The sequence below is a fragment of the Mustela lutreola genome, chromosome 5, assembly GCF_030435805.1.
Source record: "Mustela lutreola isolate mMusLut2 chromosome 5, mMusLut2.pri, whole genome shotgun sequence".
Taxonomy (NCBI): Eukaryota; Metazoa; Chordata; class Mammalia; order Carnivora; family Mustelidae; genus Mustela; species Mustela lutreola.
In genome coordinates this window covers 146574990-146593064 of record NC_081294.1, presented here as the reverse complement: position 1 = coordinate 146593064, position 18075 = coordinate 146574990, and the positions used below count along the sequence as shown (strand labels likewise).

At 37.7% G+C, this 18075-nt stretch overlaps 1 pseudogene; it reads left to right on the top strand.

Moving 5' to 3' along the window:
* Positions 1-5564: 5564 nt before the first annotated feature.
* On the top strand, positions 5565-6224 carry LOC131831431 (rRNA-processing protein FCF1 homolog; annotated as a pseudogene).
* The last annotated feature ends 11851 nt before the right edge of the window (positions 6225-18075 follow it).

Sequence of the window (18075 nt, the reverse complement as noted above, 5' to 3'; positions counted from 1 at the left end):
GAGTGGCCTCACCACAAAGGGGAATCTTGGGGAAGGGGAACCATTGGGGTAGGGTAACCGTTGGGGAAGGAGAATCTTGGGGAAAGGGAACCTTGGGGAAGGGGAATAGCCAGGGTTGGTGTCCTGGTCCTTGTTGTCTCTTTGTAAGAGATGGCCCCAACTGGTCAGTTTGATTTTCGATGCTTGGCATGAAATAAAGCTTTGCTTGACTTTCACTTTATGTCAGTCTCATTCCTTTGATCATGGACCTTAACAGACATTGGGTTTTGTCTTAGGCTTTTCTGCATCTATGTATATGTTCATTTGATAATTTCTTTAGCCTGTTGATATGATGGATTCTGTTAATTAATTTTTTCATGTTGAATCAGTCTTGCATACTTGGAATAAATCTCATTTTGTTAGGGTTTGTAATTTATTTTATGACTCTTAACTTTTAATACCAACTTAATGTCCACATGGACTGATGAGTTATGGATCTTAGGTTTTGTCTTTGGGTTGTTTGCTTCTGTGTTTGGTTTTGAATGTACAAAAAATGTAATTTGAACTGAATTATTCTCAAGACTCCTTTTAACTGTAAAACCCAATTGTACAACTATCTTAATTCATTTTGACCTATCTTTATTGTTATCTTGTTTCAATTTAATATACCACATCTCACCATCTTCAAATTATGGGAGAAAAAAACTCTCTTAACTTGGCATCATGGTGAATTTTGAATGATAATGTTGTATATGAGTTAATAAGTATAATTCAATAGCTCATAAAATTTTCCAAGGACAGTGGAAACATAACTCAATCAACATTAACAAACTCAAAGGCCAGCTAAAAGTTTTCAGCACGAAGATTTTCTTGTTTCACACCAAGTAGTCCATGAAACAGTCTCAATTCTGCAATTATTAATCAGTCATTTTCATACTCAAGATAAAATATGTGACAAATTATGGATTACTTTTCCATTTGTATGTTCCACCTTCCCCTTCACACAAGAATGGGCACTCCATGAAAGAAGGAATTGTTTTTCTGCTTTTCTTACTTCTTTATCCTCAGCATTTAGACTTACTGGCACATAGTAGATGCTCATTAAATGTTACTTCAATAAAAAATGTGTTTAAATAGTCAATTACAGAATTATAGTTTAAGACTCTATATAGGTAATGATGTAGCAATCAAAAAATTTCACCAAAGTAGGTATGCTATAACCTTTCTCCTCTTTCCTGCCCAACTTAATAACATATTATAAAAACCAGAATTTATAATTTACTTTTAAAAATAATTTATTGCAATTGAATTTGATTCCTAGTAAAACAGTATTCCTGACTTGGAGCACAATTATCCTTAGTCATTTGCAAAGAATAAGGTGGACACTCTTCCTAAAAATCTTTAGTTCTTTTCCCTTTTTGGCAGCAGGTATCAAGCATCAGTGCTTACAGGAAGGGTGATGTCCCTCATGCCTAACACTTTAGGTTTATTTCCTTGTTTTGGCTTGTGTTCTACAGACAGATGACAGTGTTCAGACAATTATTGAGATAGCTCAGGTAATAAACTTGCTTTTGCTAAAAGATCTGTTGTAGTGCAAATGGAAAACAGTTGTTTACTATTAGATAATGGTTTTTGTTGGCATGATTGAAACCACCATTTAACCATATAGGGTGGAGGGCAGAATGGAAGCCCCAAATAATGTTTCTTGGCTGATAGATACATGTCTCCTTTCAATCTCTTATCCTTTTAGTCTCTAATTTCCACTGCAATATCCATGTACAGAGTCCCACATTAGATCAATGTTTTGAGTTCTACCATCTGTATCATTGTTAATCAATGATAGAGATGGAGTTAATTTAGAGAAAACTTTAACAGTAATGGTCCCATTCTAAGCAATGCCCCAAATGTAAAGAAACAAGTAACAAATTCCATCAATTATACAATGTTCTTTGAGGATTTGATGACCTTTCAAAGTGCCATCCAGATCTACAATTTGATTTTGTAAATGTTTTTCAATGATAGAGCTGATAATATTTTCATAACAAATAAGAATAATGTGTTTTTATATCACACATAGCACCTGTGAAGCTCATTCAGTGGCTATCTATGGTGCCGGCAGCTGTGAGAGCTTTCAGAATTTGGGAATGTGGATAGAATGGGCTCCATAGCGGAGTTTCTCATGGAAGCCTCCTGAGTACTATTTATAAGGCACAGTAGGTTTACACAGTGCTGACAGAGGCCCAGAAAAGATGAGTTTCAGCTTAAGATTGTCAGTCTGTAAGAAATCAGAAACCAGGACCATGCACTAAACCACTGCAAATGCAAACAAAAATAGTAGGTTGGAGAAGAATTCTGCCAAAAGGCACAAATCACTGTGCCTTTATCCTCTGATTAGACAGATAATAACAGAGAATTATAATAAGACTACTCCAGAATCTGAGCCAGTAATCAGAGTTTTCATGGAGTTGTGATACTTTATAAACACAACTTGGAGACTAGGGATTTCAAATATAGGATTTTCCCCATTTTGCTTTTTGCTTTTTTTTATCAGAATAAGAGGTGAAATCTTTCATGTAAGAACCATCTTGATAATCTTCAAGAACAAAGTAATGATTATATCTTTCTATGAAAGACAAATAGAAAACAATCAATCTATCAGTATTGAATAGCACACAATAGAGAAGACTTTCTTGATGTTTTTCTCTGCCATTTTGAGCCAAATCCCTTTTACAGCTAACTTCAAAGCTGTTTTTATTTAAATCCATGAAAAACAGGAGAGACCAAGAACCCAAACATTACATGTAAAGTCTGTGCACACCAGTTAGTGATGAATCATTGGTAATAGACTGCATACGTGAGCCTCAGCTATTAAGTCATTGCTCTGGCTACCATTTTATTTCCCATAATAATTTATTTTGCAATATTCCCTGGAGAAAAATCTTACCTGTTCTGTTAGGATTATCAGTCAAACTTAGTAGATATGACTATAACAGTTCTTGAGGATATGCAACTCAAAAAGAAATACATCCAGCTTTGTTTTATAAAAGCTTCTGATCACTTCAGTCACACTTAACAGGCCTTGGAATATGGGCACGTGCTTTTTGTAAAGTTAAATACGATGCTGTTGTTCACAAAGTTGGACATCCCTGATTCTTCACATTTAATTACAATTGTTTCCTTCCATTAAAAAGAATTCTATGTATAGGGGACTTTTACAGATCGACAGGAGGGGTTCATGACTGTTTGTTATGGGGCTTGCAACCCAGACATACTATAATGGGATGTCATCTGCACTTGCCAAGTTGTATTATATGATTTTAACTAGAGCTATGGGAAAAGGATTTGAGTGCTTTTTTTTCCCTGGTGAGGAATTTAACTAAAATTCCTGCAGCCTTGGCCAATCAGGCATCATGTATTCTGATAATGGAAGTGCAGTGACTCAATGTTCCACTTAAAGACAGCATTAAAAATCTCCTTGTCAGGAAATTTCACATGGCTGGAGAGAAGGGTCCTTGACGTTGAATGGAAGGGAAATTTTTTCTGGTGCAGTTTGGAAACCAAGTTACAGATGAATGCAGCCATGGTGTCCCTAGGAGTTTGCCAGAAGCACTATATACTTGACTTAGTTGTTCCTTGTGATCCTCAGAAGGAGATGGGGAGTTTGACTACATCAAAAGTGCTTTTGAAATGATATACATCATTTCTTCATGCAGACTTGTTGAATTGTTAAGAAAATAATGGGTTTTTTGAGGAAATACAGTTCTTGTGCTTTGAGCCACTCACTGAAAAGGGCAAATGAACCAAAAAAAAAAAAAAAATAGTGGATGAGGCAGAATAGATAGAACTTGAGAATTCCGAGACTTTAGTCCCAAAGGAGTAGGACTTTCTCTCTGTTCTGAAGAGTTGATCAGAGATCAGACAAGATAAATCTATTTTTTGAATAAGCTCTGCTTTTCTTTAAGTCTCCCCAACAAGTGGACCATGGTAATTGAGAAATCATATAATCATATGCATGTCTAAATTGTCAATGAGATAGTAATTGATTGATTCAGGTTACTACTTGAAGTACTAAGAAAATAGAAGTATCATTAAAATTATAATTTAATTGAAAATGCAGAAAACTCTTGTCTTCCCTATACCATATACCAGGTATCCAAATGATTTGGGTACCAGTAGAATTAACCCATAATGGGTATATCCAAAGAATTTAAAGTTTCAGCTCTTGCTCTTAAATCATGTTTTAAAGTAACAGTTCTTTCTGAGTAATGTGGAAGTCCTGAGTACATTCAACAAATATTTCCAGCTCATCGCTTACTCGGCACATCCTTCCTGGCCCTCCTGTTGGGAGATGGGCATGAGAACAGTCCTGGCCCATGAGCTGTGAGGAAGAATGATATGTGTTACTTCTGGGACTCATTGTCTGCTGGCTACTAATGGGTTTTCTTCTGATTGTTGATCCAGCATTTTCTTTCTTTCTGGCATCATACCCAATCATGGCTGGTTTCTGCTTGGCTCTAAGATATGAAATGTGTACAACAGAATCCTCACTCACCTAAATAGACATGTAGCAGAAAATGAGAGTAAACTTCATCAGTCTGAGCCACTGAGACCCTCCAGTGGTTTAACTAGTCACCACCTGGCCAATCCTGAAATGAGTCAAAGATGAGTTTTTTAAAACATGTTTTAAATTGTCTTGAAAAATGGAGGCAAAAATTGGCAAGCTCTTTATGAATGTCAAAGTTAGTAGGAATCCCAGTATTACATAGCCCATCTAGTAGCCTGGCAATTTAGTTCTCTTGAATCTTTTTATGATGACTTAATTGTTCTTGAGAGAATCAGGTCAACAATGTTGTTTAATTCCTATAATGAAAGCATCTTACCAATATTTCAGATTTAATATAGATAGATAGATAGATAAGAGGTAGATATATTTAGTGAAATTGACAGTGCTTGCTAACAGACTGGAGGTAGAGGCAAGTGTCAACTCCCTGGTTTCTGGTTGAATGACTGGATTGATGGCATTGCCTTTCTCTGAGATAGTGAACACTGGCAGAGAATCAGTGTTGTGAATGAAGACTGTAAGTTCACTTTGGGACATGTAGACTTTGAATCTCCTCTGAGACATCAAAGAACAGATGTCAAGATTCAAATTAGACAGAAAATTCCGGACCTCAAGGAAGATATGTGGACTTAGATATACGTTGGTGAAAGTTTCTCCTATCAGTTAACTTAAGTCACGCATATGACCGAGAGGGTTGAGGAAGAAAGAATGGTATGAAGAGAGGCTTTGGGGAAGAAAGTTGAAGCATATTAATGTTTATTGTACAAATCAAATGTTTATAATGTCGATACTGAAGGAGTGATACAGAGGGATGTAGAAGTGAAATCAGGGGAGTATTGCATCATAAATGCCAAAGGAAATCTTTTAAGAATTCATCCATTATGTTGCTGGTACTCAAAATTCAAATAAAAGGAGGACTGTAAGATTTGGCAAGGTTGAGATCACTTCACTTGAGTAAGAGCTGCTTCAGTGGAGCCTAGAACTGAGGCACCATTTGCATTAAAAACAAAACAAAACAGATTCCAGAAGAAACAAGAGTATGACGTGAACATGGGGAAGCAAAAGAAAGCAAGAAAGTATGCGACTATGAAGCGAATGCTTAGTCTCTGAGATCAGAGGCTTAAAGAAAAGTATAGATTAAAACCTAAAAAAAAAAAAAAAAGAAAAGAAAGATCCCAGTGCACTCAAGGAAAGAGAAGTCCCCCAACATCCTTCCTGCTTATTCTTCCAATATAACACACAGCTGGGCCCACCTTACCACATCCTAGTTGATACCAACTTTATCAACTTTTCCATTAAAGCCAAACTTGACTTAGTACAGTCAATGATGGACTGTCTTTATGCCAAGTGTATCCCTTGTATAACTGACTGTGTAATGGCTGAAACTGAAAAACTGGGGCGGAAGTATCGAGTGGCTCTAAAGATTGCCAAGGATCCAAGATTTGAACAATTACCGTGCACACACAAAGGAACCTATGCAGATGACTTCTTAGTGCAGAGAGTAACTCAGCACAAGTGTTACATTGTGGCCAAAATTGACGGAGACCTTAAACGAAGGATCTGGAAGATTCCTGGAGTTCCCATCATGTACATTTCTAACCATAGATACAACATTGAGTGGGTGCCGGATGATTATGGAGCCCCTTGGTTCTAATTCTTAAAAGATAGAGCTCCTCTGCCTTCCTTTACCAATTTTTTCTATTGCCGGTTCATATTAGCAACATGCTATAGCATGAGTTATTCTTCTTACCCTTTTCCTGTGATAAGCTGAATATAGTTAAATACACTCTCTTTTTGGTATTGTTTTGAAATTGATATTTTGTATCATTTTAAATATTATTGCATTTTTTATAAATCAGATGATTGCTCATATAAAAAAAAAACAAAAAAACAGGGCATGCTAAATAGATTTATTTCTTATTTCTAAGTCCTTGGTTGGTTTTCTGCTTTTAATTTTTTTCTAGGCAAAATGATGCAGAAAACACATTTGATAAAACGTGGGCAGTGCTTAATTAACATCTTAAAAACACTGCGATAGTGGAATAGCATATAGTGGATGAAACACTATATGCACATTAACTCGTAAGAACCCTAGGGTCCCACTTTCATGAACACCGTTCTAAAATCTGTAAATGTATACTTCTTCCACTGCCTAAATCATTTACAGTGTCACATGGTCTCAGTACTTCACTTACAAATTGGAACAGCTCTGAAAATAGTAGTTTAAATTGTGTAATTACATATGAAGTTTTATTCAGAAAGTTTATTAATGAAAGATTGAAATACACCTACTTTCTTTTAATGAAGAACTATTTTAGTGTTAAATTACTGTGTAAACGGAGTGTGTAAGTCACCCGGCTAACTCAGTCGGGAGAGCGTGAGACTCAAATGGAGTGTATTGATAGTAAAACTGAGCATATGAAGGAGGATTAAGACAAGCCCTTCCAATGGTAGGTTTTCCACATTTAGCCCCATTCATAAAGAGGCCAGGGAGGATGTCTAGCTGAGCTTCACCTGTTTGGACAAAAATCTCTCTAGAAACTCATGAAGGGCAGTTGTGCCTTTCTGGCTCCCCAGCTTAGACATCTACAATTAAAGGCGGTGCATGTGCCATCTCTTCAAGCATCTGTAAAAATAGGTTTTAAAAGTTAAGATTAAACAGGTAACAAGCTTCAAAGCTACTCTCTCATTTTGAACTAACGTAGATGGCAGGGATGAAGTCATTTCACAAAATAATGTTCATCACTCTCTTTGATACAGCATTTAGGCAGACCAAGGAAGAGCAAAGGAAAAGAATAACTCATCTGATAGTTGATGAGTATATGGTGTAACTTTAAGATTAGTACACAGTTTAAGTTTCACTTCACTAACTTATATCTCAAGTGAGAGAGTACTAAGTATTATGTTGAAGAGCACCGAAGGTTGAACTTTCATTTATTCCTTAGTGTCTATTTTTAAATTTTTAAAAAATTGGCCAAATGTTTATAATAGTAAAGAGCTCTAATTCATAGCCATGCTTGTTCAATAGTATTTGAATTCATACGAGTGTCTCTTTCAAATATTTATTTGCTTATTTCTCATTATCATTATTGGAGAAAAAAAATTCTGTCCCTCAAAACCAACTCTAATTTTACTAAAAAAAAAAACCTCTTTTGATTTATGTGGAGGCATATGCCGATTTTAATTATAGAGAGAAATTTTATCTAACAGCAACTGGACATTAACCTTCGCATCTTAAAATAAATGTCTTGGAAAACAATTCAATCAGCTCATATTATCTTTACATCAATAAAACAGTCAGAGTATATTTAATAGTGGTAATCCAAAAAAAGGTTACAAAACTATTAAATAGCCTAGAGTCTGTGGCTTATTAAAATCACATAAGTAAAAGATCAGATACTCAAATCTCCAAATATTTTGGTGGGGGGCCTTTGAAAATTTAAAAATCCAAGGGTCAGAGCCTTTCAAGAATCAATGAAAAATTCTCAGTATAGAATAGATCAGGGGAAAGCCTAAGAAAAGATATTCCTAAAAACATGCCCATCATCTTTTGGCCTCCAGGCAAACACATGGCATTCTCATAAGGAGAGTGAGCCGGTAAAGTTTTGGACTATATGAATTTAGTGTCTCTTCCCATCTGGGTATAGTCTGCTTCTATTATTGTCAGCAATTGCCCATTCTATTCCAAACCCACCAAAACTAAAGAATAAGGAAACAACACACATTCAGTTAATTTCAATTCAATTTTGGTATGGTACATAAGTTCAAGAACTATGTAACACAATCTTAAAATTGTCAAGGAAAACCTTTTTTCCCTTTCTTTTATTTATTTTAGAGAGAGAATATGCACAGGGGAGAGGCAGAGAGAAAGTAGAACAGACTCTGTGCTGAATGAGAAGTCTGATGGGGGCTTGATCTCATAACCTGAGACTCTACCTGAGTTGAAATCAAAGTCACTTAATACATGGTGCCATCCAGTTGCCCCCAAGCCTTCTTTTTTTTTTTAATTGAATTAACGTTGGTGTAGCCTTGGTTTCAGTATCTTCATTGCCACCAAACCTCATATAAGTAGTAAAGTCAAGACTTCATACAAATAATGTCTATGATGACAGATAACTATGCCAAAAGATTAAAAAAAAGCAAAACAAAAACACCTACTTGAGGTAAACATGTCACTGTGATTGCAGCTGTGTGGAAATGACTGGCTGCATTATTGTGCTTATATGTTTTCATAGGCAAATGTTAAGTTGATTCTAATTACTTTTTTTTTTTATAAACATATATTTTTATCCCCAGGGGTACAGGTCTGTGAATCACCGGGTTTACACACTTCACAGCACTCACCAAAGCACATACCCTCCCCAATGTCCATAAGCCCACCCCCTTCTCCCAACCCCCCTCCCCCCAGCAACCCTCAGTTTGTTTAGTGAGATTAAGAGTCACTTATGGTTTGTCTCCCTCCCAATCCCATCTTGTTTCATTTATTCTTCTCCTACCCACTTAAGCCCCCATGTTGCATCACCACTTCCTCATATCAGGGAGATCATATGATAGTTGTCTTTCTCTGCTTGACTTATTTCGCTAAGCATGATACGCTCTAGTTCCATCCATGTTGTTGCAAATGGCAAGATTTCATTTCTTTTGATGGCTGCATAGTATTCCATTGTGTATATATACCACTTCTTCTTGATCCATTCATCTGTTGATGGACATCTAGGTTCTTTCCATAGTTTGGCTATTGTGGACATTGCTGCTATAAACATTCGGGTGCACGTGCCCCTTTGGATCACTACGTTTGTATCTTTAGGGTAAATACCCAATAGTGCAATTGCTGGGTCATAGGGCAGTTCTATTTTCAACATTTTGAGGAACCTCCATGCTGTTTTCCAGAGTGGCTGCACCAGCTTGCATTCCCACCAACAGTGTAGGAGGGATCCCCTTTCTCCGCAACCTCGCCAGCATCTGTCATTTCCTGACTTGTTGATTTTAGCCATTCTGACTGGTGTGAGGTGATATCTCATTGTGGTTTTGATTTGTATTTCCCTGATGCCGAGTGATATGGAGCACTTTTTCATGTGTCTGTTGGCCATCTGGATGTCTTCTTTGCAGAAATGTCTGTTCATGTCCTCTACCCATTTCTTGATTGGATTATTTGTTCTTTGGGTGTTGAGTTTGCTAAGTTCTTTATAGATTCTGGACACTAGTCCTTTATCTGATATGTCGTTTGCAAATATCTTCTCCCATTCTGTCAGTTGTCTTTTGATTTTGTTAACTGTTTCCTTTGCTGTGCAAAAGCTTTTGATCTTGATGAAATCCCTTGAGTTTCAAATTTTTAAGGAAGATTTACTTATATTAGAAAGAGAGAGATCACGTGTGAATGGAGGGGGGGAGGTACAGAGGGTGATATGGAGGGAGACAGGAAGACGCCCTGCTGAGCCAGGAGCCTCACATGGGGCTCCATTCCAGGACCCTGCAATTATGACCTGAGCCGAAATCAAGAGTTGTATGCTTAACCAACTGAGCCACCCAGGAGCCCCTCAATTTTTTTTCTTTATTGGATCAACCATTAATTTCTCTCTCTCACACACACATGCACACACACACGTCAAATAACCAGCTTTTAAATTCAGTCATAAATGGTAAAAGTTTTTCTGTTTTCCAATTTATTAATAATTTTGCATTAAGAGTAAGTTTAAGATTCCCTGTGGCTTAGTATAAGATAAAATTTTGAAAATGTTTCATGGATACTTGAAAAGAAGTTGTATCTTCTATTTTCAAAGTAACACTTTTGATGTCTATCTTTTAGATGCATATTAAAAATGTATATCTCTTATCTCCCATATCCTTATTTTTGTCTTCTTGATGCCTCCTAAATTAACAGAAGTCCCCAAATTCAACTTGTTAAATCCTACAATATTATACAATTTATAGATATATATTTAATTATATTTAGTATGTCTTCAAATAATTAAGAGATTTATTCATGAGTGTAATACTCTGTAGTCATAGGGATTTTGTGCAAATTCAAGCCCTAGTACTTAAAACTTACTATTAATCCAAGCAAGTTACTTAATTCTTTGAAGCTCAATTTTATAATTTATAAAATGGCACAAAACTATGCAAAGTATCAAAGACTCTCTCTCTCTCTCTCTCTCTCTCTCTATATATATATATATATATATATATATAAAACTAAATAGCATTTATTTATATATTTATTTATATATAAATAAATGGCAGCTGTTTCATTACTCTGTCCATGGGATTCACTAGGACTCATAGTGGCAGACTAGAATTTTCATTTTTTTTTTCCTGTTAATAGGTGACTTCACTTCTTACTGTTTTTGCTTTGTGACTTACTGCTGCTGAGGTTTTAATAAAATCTATGACATGCATTTTCAGGTCAGTTATTTTCAGTGTAATTTGATTCTGTATCATTTAAACCATTTTTCCTTACTTTTACCATGTGTAATACTAACATGACCTGCTTTTCTTATCTTCACATTTATCTGGCATGTATTTATCACAAAATAAGGACTTGTTATTTTTTCCAGGTTTGTTCATTTGAGAGAGTGTGCACACAAGAGAGAGAGAGAAAGAGAAAGAAAGTGTGAGCAGTAGCAAGAAGCAGAGGGAAAAGGACAAGCAGACTCCCCTCTGAGCAGGGACTTGGACACTGGGCTCCATGCAGCACCCTGAGATCATGTCCTGAGCTGAAGGCAGATACTGAACCACCCAGGTGGCCCGAAATGAGGATATTTTTACATTTCAATTGTTCATACTAAATTTGGGGGAGTTATTGGAGAACCATGCCCATTCAGATGTATTGCCCTATTGTTATATTGAGTATTTTCCTTGCTTTACACTAAAATATATATTTATTGTTGGGCAATAGCAAAGGTAAGCCCAAAAAGAAGCTCTTCCAGAATACAAAAACCAACAAATTATATTAAGAAATGCAGAGGGTAGCTATCCCTTTTGGGTCCACAGAACAAAATGACTTCATTCATTTCTCACAAAAAGGAAAATTAAAAGATGAGCAAAAGATGAGTTACTGGAGCAACTGGGTGCCTCAGTCCATTGAGTATCCCACCCTTGGTTTCATCTCGGAACATGATCTCTCGGACCTGAGCCCACATTGGGCTCCTCGTTCAGCCCAAACCCTGTCCATGGGATCTGCTTCAGAGTCTCTCTCTCCCTTTGCTCCTCCCCCCACAATTTGTGTACATACACACTCTCTCTCTCTCAAACAAATCTGAACAGAAAAAATGGATGACAAATATACTGCTATCCCATGACATTGACTTTCCTCACTATTTTCTAGCATCGCTTTACCCCTACTGAAACCCACCAACCAACCAACAAAAGTAATTAGAATCGAGGAGTCAAGATGGCAGAGAAGTAGCAGGCTGAGACTACTTCAGCTAGCCGGAGATCAGCTAGATAGTTTATCTAAAGATTGCAAACACCTGAAAATCCATCGGCAGATCGAAGAGAAGAACAGCAATTCTGGAAACAGAAAAACAACCACTTTCTGAAAGGTAGGACCGGTGGAGAAGTGAAACCAAAGCGACGGGAAGATAGACCCCGGGGGGAGGGGCCGGCTCCCGGCAAGCGGCGGAGCAACCGCACACAAAATCAGGACTTTTAAAAGTCTGTTCCGCTGAGGGACATCGCTCCAGAGGCTACCCGGGGCAAAGCCCACACAGGGTCAGCGTGGCCTCAGGTCCGGCAGGGTCACAGAAGGATCGGGGGTGTCTGAGTGTCGCAGAGCTTGCGGGTATTGGAACGGGAAAGCCGGCTACAGAGACAGTAAGCTCGCAGCTCGGGGAGACCTTGAACCGGTCACAGGCTCGGTGAGCTCGGAGCGCAGCCGGAGGTCAGGCAGACGGGAGTAACTGGGCACTGTTCTCTGAGGGTGCACTGAGGAGTGCGGCCCTGGACTCTCAGCTCCTCCGGGCCGGAGACCAGGAGGCCGCCATTTGTATTCCCGCCCTCCGGAACTCTACAGAAAGCGCTCAGGGAACAAAAGCTCCTGAAAGCAAACCCGAGCGGATTACTCACCCCGGCCCCCGGTAAGGGCGGTGTAATTCCGCCTGGGGCAAAGACACTTGAGAATCACTACAACAGGCCCCTCCCCCAGAAGATCAACAAGAAATCCAGCCGAGACCAAGTTCAACTACCAAGGAGTGCGGTTTCAATACCAAGGAGAGCAGCAGAATTCCAGAGGAGGAAAAAGCCAAGCACGGAACTCATGGCTTTTTCCCTGTGATTTTTTTTTAGTCTTGCAGTTAATTTAATTTTTTTCTTTTTCATTTTTTGTTTTTTTTTTCTCGCCTTCGGGTAAAATATTTTTTTTAACTGTTACCTTTTTCTTTTTTAACGATTTTTTACTAGTTTATCTAATATATATATATTTTCTTTTTTATATTTTTCTAAGGTGTTTTCTTTTTTTTTAAATTCTTTTCTTTTTTTAAATTTTTTCTTTTTTTTTTCTTTTTTTCTTTCTTCCTTTTTGAACCTCTTTTTATCCCCTTTCTCCCCCCTCACGATTTGGGATCTCTTCTAATTTGGTTAAAGCATATTTTCCTGGGGCTGTTGCCACCCTTTTAGTATTTTACTTGCCCCTTCATATACTCTTATCAGGACAAAATGACAAGACGGAAAAATTCAACACAAAAAAAAGAATAAGAGGCAGTAGCGAAGGCTAAGGACCTAATCAATACAGACATTGGTAATATGTCAGATCTAGAGTTCAGAATGACAATTCTCAAGGTTCTAGCCGGGCTCGAAAAAGGCATGGAAGATATTAGAGAAACCCTCTCGAGAGATATAAAAGCCCTTTCTGGAGAAATAAAAGAACTAAAATCTAAACAAGTTGAAATCAAAAAAGCTATTAATGAGGTGCAATAAAAAATGGAGGCTCTCACTGCTAGGATAAATGAGGCAGAAGAAAGAATTAGTGATATAGAAGACCAAATGACAGAGAATAAAGAAGCTGAGCAAAAGAGGGACAAACAGCTACTGGACCATGAGAGGAGAATTCGAGAGATAAGTGACACCAAAAGATGAAACAACATTAGAATAATTGGGATTCCAGAAGAAGAAGAAAGAGAGAGGGGAGCAGAAGGTATACTGGAGAGAATTATTGGGGAGAATTTCCCCAATATGGCAAAGGGAACGAGCATCAAAATTCAGGAGGTTCAGAGAAAACCCCTCAAAATCAATAAGAATAGGCCCACACCCCGTCACCTAATAGTAAAATTTACAAGTCTCAGTGACAAAGAGAAAATCCTGAAAGCAGACCGGGAAAAGAAGTCTGTAACATACAATGGTAAAAATATTAGATTGGCAGCTGACTTATCCACAGAGACTTGGCAGGCCAGAAAGAGCTGGCATGATATTTTCAAAGCACTAAACGAGAAAAACATGCAGCCAAGAATACTATATCCAGCTAGGCTATCATTGAAAATAGAAGGAGAGATTAAAAGCTTCCAGGACAAACAAAAACTGAAAGAATTTGCAAACACCAAACTAGCTCTACAGGAAATCTTGAAAGGGGTCCTCTAAGCAAAGATAGAGCCTACAAATGGTAGATCAGAAAGGAACAGAGACCATATACAGTAACAGTCACCTTACAGGCAATACAATGGCACTAAATTCATATCTCTCAATAGTTACCCTGAATGTTAATGGGCTAAATGTCCCAATCAAAAGACACAGGGAATCAGAATGGATAAAAAAACAAAACCCATCTATATCTTGCCTCCACGAAACTCATTTTAAGCCCGAAGACACCTCCAGATTTAAAGTGAGGGGGTGGAAAAGAATTTACCATGCTAATGGACATCAGAAGAAAGCAGGAGTGGCAATCCTTATATCAGATCAATTAGATTTTAAGCCAAAGACTATAATAAGAGATGAGGTAGGACACTATATCATACTCAAAGGGTCTGTCCAACAAGAAGATTTAACAATTTTAAATATCTATGCCCCTAACGTGGGAGCAGCCAACTATATAAACCAATTAATAACAAAATCAAAGAAACACATCAACAATAATACAATAATAGTAGGGTACTTTAACACTCCCCTCACTGAAATGGACAGATCATCCAAGCAAAAGATCAACAAGGAAATAAAGGCCTTAAATGACACACTGGACCAGATGGACATCACAGATATATTCAGAACATTTCATCTCAAAGCAACAGAATACACATTCTTCTCTAGTGCACATGGAACATTCTCCAGAAGAGATCACATCCTCGGTCCTAAATCAGGACTCAACCAGTATCAAAAGATTGGGATCATTCCCTGCATATTTTCAGACCACAATGCTCTAAAGCTAGAACTCAACCACAAAAGGAAGTTTGAAAAGAACCCAAATACATGGAGACTAAACAGTATCCTTCTAAAGAATGAATGGGTCAACCGGGAAATTAAAGAAGAATTGAAAAAAATCATGGAAACAAATGAGAATGAAAATACAATGGTTCAAAATCTGTGGGACACAACAAAGGCAGTCCTGAGAGGAAAATATATAGTGGTACAAGCCTTTCTCAAGAAACAAGAAAGGTCTCAGGTACACAACCTAACCCTACACCTAAAGGAGCTGGAGAAAGAACAAGAAAGAAACCCTAAGCCCAGCAGGAGAAGAGAAATCATAAAGATCAGAGCAGAAATCAATGAAATAGAAACCAAAAAAACAATAGAACAAATCAACGAAACTAGGAGCTGGTTCTTTGAAAGAATTAATAAAATTGATAAACCCCTGGCCCGACTTCTCAAAAAGAAAAGAGAAGGGACCCAATTAAATAAAATCATGAATGAAAGAGGAGAGATCACAACTAACACCAAAGAAATACAAACTATTATAAGAACATACTATGAACAACTCTACGGCAATAAATTTGACAATTTGGAAGAAATGGATGCATTCCTAGAAACATATAAACTACCACAACTGAACCAGGAAGAAATAGAAAGCCTGAACAGACCCATAACCAGTAAGGAGATTGAAACAGTCATCAAAAATCTCCAAACAAACAAAAGCCCAGGGCCAGACGGCTTCCCGGGGGGAATTCTACCAAACATTTAAAGAAGAACTAATTCCTATTCTCCTGAAACTGTTCCAAAAAATAGAAACGGAGGGAAAACTTCCAAACTCATTTCATGAAGCCAGCATCACCTTGATCCCAAAACCAGACAAGGATCCCACCAAAAAAGAGAGCTATAGACCAATATCCTTGATGAACACAGATGTGAAAATACTCAACAAAATACTAGCCAATAGGATTCAACAGTACATTAAAAAGATTATTCACCACGACCAAGTGGGATTTATTCCAGGGCTGCAAGGTTGGTTCAACATCCGCAAATCAGTCAATGTGATACAACACATCAATAAAAGAAAGAACAAGAACCATATGATACTCTCAATAGATGCTGAAAAAGCATTTGACAAAGTACAGCATCCCTTCCTGATCAAAACTCTTCAAAGTGTAGGGATAGAGGGCACATACCTCAATATCATCAAAGCCATCTATGAAAAACCCACTGCAAATATCATTCTCAATGGAGAATAACTGAAAGCTTTTCCACTAAGGTCAGGAACACGGCAGGGATGTCCATTATCTCCACTGCTATTCAACATAGTACTAGAAGTCCTAGCCTCAGCCATCAGACAACAAAAGGAAATTAAAGGCATCCAAATCGGCAAAGAAGAAGTCAAATTATCACTCTTCGCAGATGATATGATATTATGTGTGGAAAACCCAAAGACTCCACTCCAAAACTGCTAGAACTTATACAGGAATTCAGTAAAGTGTCAGGATATAAAATCAATGCACAGAAATCAGTTGCATTTCTCTACACCAACAGCAAGACAGAAGAAAGAGAAATTAAGGAGTCAATCCCATTTACAATTGCACCCAAAACCATAAGATACCTAGGAATAAACCTAACCAAAGAGACACAGAATCTATACTCAGAAAACTATAAAGTACTCATGAAAGAAATTGAGGAAGACACAAAGAAATGGAAAAATGTTCCCATGCTCCTGGATTAGAAGAATAATATTGTGAAAATGTCTATGCTACCTAAAGCAATCTACACATTTAATGCAATTCCTATCAAAGTTCCATCCATCTTTTTCAAAGAAATGGAACAAATAATTCTAAAATTTATATGGAACCAGAAAAGACCTCAAATAGCCAAAGGGATATTGAAAAAGAAAGCCAACGTTGGTGGCATCACAATTCCAGACTTCAAGCTCTATTACAAAGCTGTCATCATCAAGACAGCATGGTACTGGCACAAAAACTGACACATAGATCAATGGAACAGAATACAGAGCCCAGAAATAGATCCTCAACTCTATGGTCAACTAATCTTCGACAAAGCAGGAAAGAATGTCCAATGGAAAAAAGACAGCCTCTTCAATAAATGGTGTTGGGAAAATTGGACAATCACATGCAGAAAAATGAAATTGGACCATTTCCTTACACCACACACAAAAATAGAGTCAAAATGGATGAAGGACCTCAATGTGCGAAAGGAATCCATCAAAATCCTTGAGGAGAACACAGGCAGCAACCTCTTCGACCTCAGCCGCAACAACATCTTCCTAGGAACAACGCCAAAGGCATGGGAAGCAAGGGAAAAAATGAACTATTGGGATTTCATCAAGATCAAAAGCTTTTGCACAGCAAAGGAAACAGTTAACAAAATCAAAAGACAACTGACAGAATGGGAGAAGATATTTGCAAACGACATATCAGATAAAGGACTAGTGTCCAGAATCTATAAAGAACTTAGCAAACTCAACACCCAAAGAACAAATAAACCAATCAAGAAATGGGTAGAGGACATGAACAGACATTTCTGCAAAGAAGACATCCAGATGGCCAACAGACACATGAAAAAGTGCTCCATATCACTCGGCATCAGGGAAATACAAATCAAAACCACAATGAGATATCACCTCATACCAGTCAGAATGGCTAAAATCAACAAGTCAGGAAATGACAGATGCTGGCGAGGTTGCGGAGAAAGGGGATCCCTCCTACACTGTTGGTGGGAATGCAAGCTGGTGCAGCCACTCTGGAAAACAGCATGGAGGTTCCTCAAAATGTTGAAAATAGAACTGCCCTATGACCCAGCAATTGCACTATTGGGTATTTACCCTAAAGATACAAACGTAGTGATCCAAAGGGGCACGTGCACCCGAATGTTTATAGCAGCAATGTCCACAATAGCCAAACTATGGAAAGAACCTAGATGTCCATCAACAGATGAATGGATCAAGAAGAAGTGGTATATATACACAATGGAATACTATGCAGCCATCAAAAGAAATGAAATCTTGCCATTTGCAACAACATGGATGGAACTAGAGCGTATCATGCTTAGCGAAATAAGTCAAGCAGAGAAAGACAACTATCATATGATCTCCCTGATATGAGGAAGTGGTGATGTAACATGGGGGCTTAAGTGGGTAGGAGAAGAATAAATGAAACAAGATGGGATTGGGA